Raw genomic sequence first — 10,442 nt, 5'->3', positions numbered from 1 at the left:
TGAGTCAGGTTGGAGTTTTTATGGCCGGTGCGCAGCCCGTTCAGAACCCCGCTGCCGGATCGGGAAACCCGGTGCCTTCCCCGGCTCAGGTACTGATGGACCTCACGGACAGGTTGACGGCCCTGCTAACCACCACGGTCGACCCGGCGGACCAAGCCCAGCATGATGCAGAGGTGGCGCAGTTAAAGTTAGATCTGATAAAGGCTAAAGAGGATCTTGCAGCGGAAGGGATCAGGCTGGCTGCGGAACGGGCGGCCCTTGATACCCAGACTCAGCTAATTCAGGCGCAGTCCTTCCAGCTCACGATGGATCGGAACGCGGCCAACGAAGTCATGAGGAGGAGGCATCAGAAGGCCCAGTTTCGACTCCCGCCGGTCTACGATCCACGCAATCTCTTCAACATGCCGGGTGCAGGGTCTAGCAACCCGCCATGGGTCATTGTGCCCGGGTCCGGACCCCTTATTCAGCCACGAGTGATGGGGCCTCCCCAGGCGCCCCCTGCCCCGCCTCAGTATGTGCCAATACCGCCGGGGCATTATGATAACCCCCTGGAGAACATGGTGGCTGCGGCAGCACGACTGGCGGCTCTCCCCGTTGACGGCGACTCTCCGGCGGCCGTCGAAACCCGCCGGGTCAGGGAACTCCTGCAGACAGCACTGGCACAGCAAGAAGCGTACTCCTACAGCCGGGATAGGATCCACTCGACCCCACGTCCGGGTCAGAGCCCGAGTTACAGCCGACACATGGTCTCAGCAACCGGCTCAAGTAATGTCCGGCGCCATGACCCGCCCCCTGGCCATGGCCCGGCGCACAACGGAGCCTTTTACACAGCAGACCAGGACAAAGCACGCCAAGAGGCGGAGCAGGTGCCTCAATTAACGGCTTACCAAACCCCCCCGGCCTATCCGACGACCTTTGTTGATGTGGGTATCCCTACCAGGACTGGGGGTGTCCCTTGTTTGGTGCCAGCCATCCGTAATGAACGTCTACCCAAGGACTTCAAAGGCCCTAGGAAGGTGCCTAACTACACGGCAGACTTACAGCCCGCAGCCTGGGTCGAGAGTTACGAGATGGCCATGGAGCTCCTGGAGGTCAGTGAGGCGGCCATGGCTAAGTACTTCACCATGATGCTGGATGGGACTGCCCGTACTTGGTTAAAAGGGCTACCACCAAATTCCATTGGATCTTGGGCGGAGCTGAAAGCCCGTTTCATCCAAAATTTCAAAGATACCTGCAGGCAGTCTATGTCAATTGTGGATTTGACTAACTGTAAGCAGCAGGAGGGTGAGTCCACGACCCACTGGGTTCGCCGGGTTAAGGAAATCATACATTCGTCAGACAAGATGGATGCCGGCTCTGCAGTCTTAATGTTGGAACAGAACTGTCGCTTTGTGCCCCTTAAGATGAAGCTTGGGCGGCTCAAGCGCGACTGCACCGATATGGGTACCCTGATGGCGGCTCTTGTCAAGTACGCCGATTCCGATGGTACCAAGGATCCCCCTTCAGACGACGAAAGGGCAGGGAAGGGAAAGAAGAACGGCAACGGCAAGGGTCCCCAGTTTAACCCGGGGAACCAAGGAGGAGGCAAGCGTAAGGCTGATGGCAGCCTGGAGTTTGTAGCCAACACCAACTCTCAAGGTAATAACCAGCGACGCAAGGGGAGGCCCCCTCCCTGAGGCGGCGGGTCAGGACCTTCTCTGGAGCAGCTGTTGAATGAACCTTGTCCGAGGCACGGCTCTAGAGAGAAGCCAGCAACTCATCTGTGGAAGGATTGTGCTATCATGAAGGCTTTCAAAAATTACAATGGTCCGGGTGGCGGCTCAGGTGCCGGCGGCTCAGGTGCCAGCGGCTTTCATGGCCCTGGGGGCGGCTCAAATTCCGGTCCTCAGAACGGTCAAGGGGGCTTTAATCAGCAGTCTGGCCAGGGTCACCAACAGCAGCAGGGGGGTTACCAGACCAATCCAAAGCAGCTAAGCGGTGGACAATATCATGTATTTACCACTAGTCTGTGCAAACGAGATCAGAAGATTCACAAGAGGGCCGTGAATGCTGTTGAGCCGGCAGTCCCACGCTACTTACGTTGGTCCGAGCAGCCTATAATATGGAGTAGGGAGGATCATCCTCCTCGGGTGGATAACCCGGGCCACCTGGCCTTGGTGGTAGCTCCTCAGGTGGGAGGATATAAGTTCACAAAAGTACTCATGGACGGAGGCAGTAGCATTAACATCCTTTATTATGAGACTTTTCGCCGTATGGGGTTAGTTGATAAGAACCTCAGCCAGTCAAACACGATCTTCCATGGGGTAGTACCTGGTAAGTCGGCTTACCCAGTTGGCAAGATCGAATTGGAAGTGGCTTTCGGTGATGACAATAATTACAGAGTGGAGAAGTTGACCTTCGAGGTGGTTAAAATAAGAAGTCCATACCATGCCATATTCGGACGGCCAGCTTATGCCAAGTTCATGGCACGGCCGTGTTATGTGTACTTACAGCTCAAGATACCGGGTCCCAATGGGACCATTACGGTTTACGGCAGCCGGAAGGTGACTCTGGAGTGTGAGGAAGGTGATGCGGCTTATGCAGAGTCTGTTTGTGCTACAGAAGACTTAGAGTTTTATAAGGACAATGTCGACCCGACAGACATGACCTCTCTGAAGAAGCCAACTACGGAGGCTGAGCCGGCGATGAAATTCAAATCGGCTGATGAAACTAAGCTGGTTGATTTTGTTCCAGGAAATTCATCTCAGCAGTTTAGCATCAGTGCCAATCTGGATCCAAAATAGGAAGGCGCGCTCATCGAGTTCATCCGTGAGAATAGGGACATCTTTGCGTGGAAACCTTCTGACATGCCAGGTGTACCTAGAGAACTCGCTGAGCACACTCTCAATGTTGATCCGAAATTTAAGCCGGTCAGACAGTTCCTTCGGCGGTTTAATGAAGAGAGGCGAAAGGCTATTGGTGAAGAAGTGGCCCGGCTCTTAGCGGCCGGGTTCATTGTCGAGGTTTTTCACCCATAATGGTTGGCTAACCCGGTGCTCGTACTCAAGAAGAACGGCACCTGGCGAATGTGTGTGGACTATACGGATTTGAACAAGGCGTGCCCGGCTGATCCTTTTGCTCTCCCCCGTATTGATCAGATCATTGATGCTACGGCAGGCTGTGCACGTTTAAGTTTCTTGGACGCTTATTCCGGGTATCATCAGATTAAGATGGCAGTTAAGGACCAGGAGAAGACGGCGTTCATTACTCCCTTTGGAGCCTTCTGTTATGTGTCTATGCCTTTTGGACTCAAGTGTGCACAGTCGACTTACCAGCGTTGTGTACAGAATTGTCTTCATAAACAGATCGGGCGCAATGTTCATGCATATGTGGATGATATTGTGGTTAAGTCCATCAAAGAAGAAACCCTGATAGATGATTTAAGAGAAACCTTTGATAATCTCCGGGTCTATAGGATGATGCTAAACCCGGCCAAGTGCGTCTTTGGTGTTCCTGCAGGCAAGCTCTTGGGTTTCTTGGTTTCTGACAGAGGCATTGAGGCTAACCCGGAGAAGATCAAGGCCATCACCTCCCTGGCTAAACCGGCGTGTATAAACGACGTTCAGCGCTTGGCGGGTCACATCGCTGCTTTAAGCCGGTTCATAAGCCGCTTGGGTGAGAAGGCTATGCCTTTATATCAGTTGATGAAGAAAACTGATAACTTTGTCTGGAATGATGCAGCTAATACCGCCTTTGAGGATTTGAAAAAGCAACTGGCAGAGCCCCCCGTCCTTGCTGCTCCGGTTGATAAGGAGCCCCTGCTATTGTATGTGGCGGCAAACACACGAGCCGTCAGTGTGGCTATGGTGGTGGAGCGTAAGGAGACGGGTAAGGAGCATCCAGTTCAGCGGCCGGTTTATTATGTCAGTGAGGTGCTTATTGAGTCCAAGCAGCGGTACCCGCATTGGCAGAAGCTCGTATATGGTGTGTTCATGGCAAGCCGGAAACTCAAACATTATTTTCAGGGTCATCCCATCACTGTGGTCAGCTCTGCCCCTCTCAGGGATATTATCCAGAACAGAGAGGCTACAGGGAGGATTGCTAAGTGGGCTATAGAGCTTGGACCGCATGACCTCAAATATGTGCCACGCACCGCTGTTAAATCTCAGGCTTTGGTGGACTTCATCAACGATTGGACAGAAACACAAGTGCCCGAGCAGAAGCCGGATAATACGTACTGGACTATTCATTTTGACGGGTCCAGGCAGTTGGAAGGCTCGGGGGCTGGCGTTGTGTTGGCTTCCCCTAGGGGTGACAAGTTCCAGTATGTGCTACAATTGATGTTTCCTTGCACTAACAATGCGGCTGAATACGAGGCTTTACTCCACGGTCTTCGAGTGGCCAAGGAGATGAGCTTAAGCCGGGTAAGGTGCTTTGGGGACTCAGATTTGGTGGCTCAACAAGTATCAGGCACCTGGGATTCTAAGGATCCTCTCATGGCGGCTTATCGCCGCGAGGTTGATGCCGTTGCTGGGCACTTTCAGGGATATCAAGTGGAGCACATTGATCGCAGGAAGAACGAGGCGGCTGATGCTTTAAGCCGGCTAGGCTCTCAGCGCAAGCCGGTGCCGCCGAACACTTTCCTGGATGTCCTGTATAACCCTTCGGTTAAGTTGCCTACCGAGGAGGACTTGGCTATCCCTGACCCGGAGGCACGGCTGGTGGTGGCTTTGCACGTCATACCAGACTGGACAATGCCATATCTGGCTTATATAACCCGGGGAGAGTTGCCTGAAGATGAAACGTTGGCCAGGCAGATAACCCGGCGGGCTAAGTCAATGATTGTTATCAACGGTGAGTTGCATCATCGCAGTGTTTCCGGGGCATTTCAGCGTTGTATCTCCCCTGAGGAAGGTCAAGAGATCTTGCGCGAGATCCATGAAGGGGATTGTGGCCATCATGCCGGTTCAAAATCTCTTGTGGCCAAGGCTCTCCGACATGGTTTTTATTGGCTGACGGCTCAGGCTGATGCAGAGGACTTGGTCAGTAAATGTGATGGCTGCCAAAGGTTCTCACGACGGGCTCATGTGCCGGCTCAGGAGTTGAGGATGATCCCAATCACTTGGCCCTTTGCGGTCTGGGGGCTTGATATGGTTGGGCCCTTTAAACGGTCCAAGGATAAGAAAACCCACCTCTTGGTGGCGATTGACAAATTCACAAAGTGGGTGGAGGCCGAGCCAGTTAGCAAGTGCGATGCAGCCACGGCGGTTCAATTTATGAAAAAGGTGATTTTCCGTTTCGGCTTTCCACACAGCATCATAACTGACAATGGCACCAATCTGTCCAAGGGTGCTATGGAAGAGTTTTGTCAACGAGAGCATATCCGACTTGATGTTTCCTCAGTGGCTCATCCCCAATCCAATGGTCAAGCTGAGAGAGCTAACCAGGAGATTCTAAAGGGCATTAAGCCCCGGCTTTTGGTCCCTTTGCAACGGACGCCGGGTTGTTGGGTGGAGGAGTTGCCCTCCGTCTTATGGAGCATCAACACTACTCCTAACAGGTCTACAGGCTTCACACCTTTCTTCATGGTTTATGGAGCAGAAGCAGTTCTCCCCAGCGACATCCGTCACGATTCACCTCGTGTGGCGGCTTATGTTGAGACGGATAATGAACAGGCGCGCCAGGATGCTCTGGACTTGTTGGACGAACAGCGTGATGTGGCAGCAGCCCGTTCAGCGATTTACCAACAGGACCTGCGCCGTTATCATAGCCGCCGGGTCAAGTCCCGGGTCTTCCAGGAAGGCGACCTTGTGCTCCGGCTCATCCAGGATCAAACAGATGCACACAAGTTATCCCCACCTTGGGAAGGGCCTTTTGTGGTCAGTAAGAACTTGCACAACGGGTCGTATTACCTCATTGACATTCGGGAGCATAAAGATTCACGTAAGTCTGAGGAAGAGACCCGTCGGCCGTGGAACATAGCCCAGCTTCGGCCTTACTACACTTGAGCTACCGGCTCTTGTGGTGTACATACTTATCTAAGTCATGTGTATTATGATAAGCAATAAAGCAGGACCTCTGTCCTTTTTTCTCCTCCAATTATGTGTGTCATTTTTTACATGCTAAATGGAAAGGAGGGTCCGGCTTATGATCGTATTCGAGTCGAGCCGTCAGCAGTAAGGTCACTTGGGGGCTTCCTGTTCAAACATGGGTCGTATTCGAACCAAAGAGAACATAGCTGTCGATACCCATTTGATTGGCAAAGTGCCGAGCTCATTGGGAGGTAGCCTTTGGTCATATTTGAATCATAGTGTATCCCCTCTGAGAACTGACGTGGATCGCATTCGAATCAGCGTCGTTAAACAATTTTCAGAGTCACTTGGGGGCTTCCTGTTCAAACATGGGTCGTATTCGAACCAAAGAGAACACAGCTGTCGATACCCTCTTGATTGGCATCGCCACACCCACTGGGGGCTATATGATCGCATCCGGGTCTTAGCTTAACCCCTTTGGACTGAGTTTCTGGTCGTATTCGAACCAGAAGCCCCTAAGTTTTTCTATTTTATCATAAGTCTACTCTGATCAAGTTAAAGTATGTGCTGCCGGCTCTCACTTGCCGGCTTCATTTTGGTTTATCTTGTTAGTTGAACATCAGGGATGTTATCAAGACAAGTAAATTCGAGTTAAGGTACCAATCAAGCTATCCGGGTTATTTAAACCGGAAATATGTTACAGGCTGTTAAAAGTATTATCACGGCTATGTTCAGAGTATAGTTAACAACCAGTCTTTTTTGGGTTTGTTTGCCGGGTTATACATTTTAAACACCTGATTCTCAGGACGGTAAGCCGTCTCGAGACTTGTGATTTATCTTTCTATGTAGACATTGGAAGATATTTTTCACAGTGGAGAGGGACAAAGGGATAATTATAACCCGGAGGAACAGCAGAAGGATAACTTCAAGAGGTTTCAGCATTCATTACGTGCACGATGGCACGACAGAGATAAATTGTTGCACCTATTCTATTACAAAATTTTTATGAAGTTTCAAGGGTGGAGCATTGCTCGGTGAACCGCCAGCCACTTTATGACGCCTGCTGAGTTGAAGTCCCCGGCTCGTCTTCTGCTCCACCTGATCCCAAGACTTCAAAGGTGGACGACTTCCAGTCGATGCCGCTGAGAGCTTCGAACTGGGCTTCTTCGTCGATTAACCCGGCCGGGTCAATCTCCGGGGCGAAGGTGTGCTGGCGAGCCGGAGGGATCAGGTTGAGGGCTTCATAGCGTGGGGTTGGAATCCTTCGATTCTCCGCGTCAAACCCCGGCTGATACTTGGTCAAGTCGGTGTCGTTCCCGATGAGGGTAGCCACCGGGCGTACAGCCTTTACACATGCTGCGAAGTCCTTTTGGTCGAAGGCTGAGCCGTCTTCTTTCAGGCTGGGGTAACCCAGGGCGATATCTGCCGGGTCTAGCTCTGGCAAGAATGCCTTAGCCCGGCTCAGCGCGGCGATTGCTCCGGCTCTCGCGGATGCCCGTCGTAGCTCCTGGATCCGCTGTGGCAGAACTGCGAGCCGGCGCAGGACTTCGGCCAGGTGTGTTGGCACCTCATTCGACAAGGCCACCACCGCTAGAGCCCGCTGTGACCCGGTGTAGAGCTGCTCTACCAGGGTGTACACAGCCTTTAGTTTGGTGACCACGCTCTGGTTCAGGTTGGCGCTTCTGGAGCCTGTTTAATAAAGATTAGGTAAGTCGGCGATAAGGATGAATCATAACATATACAGACTTGATGAAAGCCGGCGAGGCGACTTACCGAAGATGGCAGCCACCATTTGGGAAACCTGGCGCTTTAGGCCGGAGAGTTCAGCGGTCTTCTCGGTGAGGGCCTTCTCCGCCTGTTCGGCCCGGGTCACCAGTGCGTTTTTCTCCTCCGCCCAGGACTTACGCTCAGCATCGAATTCAGTCTTCAGCTTTTCTTGAGCGGCGATGTTGGAGACAAACTTGGCGTTTGCCTTCCGGGTCTCCATTTCTTGTGTCTTCAGCCGGCTTTTGAGATCCGCCAGGTCCGACTCTAATTTTTTGCCCATAGCCTGCATATATTTCCGGGTTGTTAACAGGCGTTCTATAAGTCCCAAGCGCTTTCCAAGCAAAGACACTTGGCACTTGGGGGCTAATGCATATTGAACGTATCTATCTATGTACTGCCGGTTCAGTTAAGTAAGCCGGAATCTAAGTCTACAGCATATTCAAGTATAAAGTGCAGACTTGGGGGGCTGGCATGACAAGGATCATTGTGCAGAAAATAAGAGGACAGCAGAAGGTTACCTCAGATTTTTGTTGGATCTGGTTGACCATGGCGATTTCGGCGTCCCGGCTCTTGTGAACTTGGCTGATGTAGCCAGAGACGAGCTCTCCAATGCTCAAGTTGGTGTAGTTGGAGAGATCCAGATTCACCCGGTGGGGCTGCAGTAGCTCCCCCTTCGCAGAGCATTTGGCCAGTGCGGTCGGTCTCCCCGACTCAACATACTCCGTCCGGGTAATTACCACGTCCGGGTCATCAGTGGAAGGGGCGGAGCCGGAGGCCTCCGGGTTAACCGACGTTTCGGTTGTGGTCTTGGCAGTGGGGGCAGGTGCTTCAGGTGCCGTGTCCATAAGACTGGTGGCTTCGGGGGCGGCGGCAGCTGGCGGCTCTTGAGCCGTCGTCTCCGGCTCAGGCAAGTCGGGTACTCCGGCTGACCTGGTCTTTTTTGCTCTTTTGGTGAGCTTTGCCTGGGCACTGAAAAGACAGAAGGGTTAGGCATACAAAGAGTAAAGTACAGCAGGGTAATGTAAGGAGATTGTTATTACCCGGGGGCAGTTTTGAAAGCCGGCAGACTTGACTGCATGGAGTCACCCGAAGAGGGGGAGGTCTCCTGGTAATTAGAGTCAGAAGAGTTGAGTGGCTGACGGATGATACCCGCCAACGGATGGAAAGGGTACATGTGAGAAAAAACCTCAGTACGACGCTTCCTTGTTGCGTCGGGTAACCCGGCGGAGAGATCGGTGTCCTTGCAGGCCCGGGTGTGACGCCGGCTTTCGTGAACCTGCTGCTTCAAAAGAAATTGAGGGTCTTGATGAGCTAATGGATGAGAAAATCTTACTTTCCGGGTTACTCTTCGGACTTTCAGCTGTGGCAAAGGCTCCGAGTCGGAGGAAAGTGATGTTACCTCTTCAATCACCGGGTTACTGGCGCCGGTGTCATCCTGTCAATAAGCAAAATGTTGATAAGGTGGACAGCAGCAAGCAAGAAATATGGAAAGAGTTTAAAGGTTTAAAGGTTACCTCTGACTCGGAACTGTCGTCTAATTGCAGCAGCTCCGAAGCGGTGGGTCTGCTTCCCTTTCTGCGTGGGGCGGATTTCTTGGCGGTTTTCTTCGCTTTCCTGGCCTTCTTGGCCGCCTCATGGTCATATTTGACCCGCCAGAATTCGTCATCAGCCTGAGAAGTACAGTAATGAATTCTTAAGGCGGTCCAGATCAAGGTGACATGCAAAAGAGGTTGAAAGATTAAGGTCAGCGGCTTACCGCTGGGGCAGGATTGGTCTTGCAGAACGGGGCCAGCCCGGTTCTTCCACAATCTGCCAGGCTCTCGTTTAACAGAGCCTTGGTCTCCTCTTCAGCAATGTCTTCTGGAAGATCGTTGCGACTGTGCCTCTGCGGGTCATCCTTTCGCCCGGTGTACTCGCACATTAAGCCGGGGCGGCGGCTCAATGGGATCACCCGCCATGAGATCCAGACCCGGACTAGATCAATCCCGTTCAGATCGTTGCCTAGCAGAGCCTTGATCTTGTTGATCGTTGGAAGCAGAGGCTGGCGTTCTGCGGCAGTAAGTTTGTCGGATAACGGGTGCGTGGATTCCAGGCGTGTTGGGCGAAAGCCGGGCAGTGGATTCTCGTCAGCCGGGACGTGTCTTGGCAGTAGAACCAAGTCATATTCCAGTCTTTAGGATGGCTCGGCGGCTCTGCATAAGGGAACAGGCAGTCCCAACGTCGCTGGATAGATATGCCGCCTAATTCTAGACTTGGCCCGTTGGCACACTCATTTTGGCGGTTCAGATAGAACAGCTCTCTGAAGAGTAGCAGGCTCGGTTCTTCTCCAAGATACACTTCACAGAAGACTTGGAAGTTGCAGATGTTGGATATGGAATTGGGTCCTATATCCTGAGGCCGAAGGTCAAAAAAGTTGAGCACGTCCCGGAAGAATTTTGAGCCGGGCGGTGCGAAGCCCCGACTCATGTGATCCGCAAAGATTACTACCTCCCCGTCTCTCGGCTGTGGTCTTTCTTCTGACGGATTAGGGGCACGGTAGGACATCACTTCTTTCTTGGGCAGATACCCGGACTTAACAAAGTTGGTTAGGGTCTCTTCAGTGACATTGGATCTCGTCCAGTTGCAAGTGATAGGGGCCTTGGGAGGCATGGTGAAGGTTGGTGG

This window comes from Triticum aestivum, chromosome 1D, assembly GCF_018294505.1.
Source record: "Triticum aestivum cultivar Chinese Spring chromosome 1D, IWGSC CS RefSeq v2.1, whole genome shotgun sequence".
NCBI classification, from domain to species: Eukaryota; Viridiplantae; Streptophyta; class Magnoliopsida; order Poales; family Poaceae; genus Triticum; species Triticum aestivum.
Note: the sequence above shows the minus strand (reverse complement) of the source record.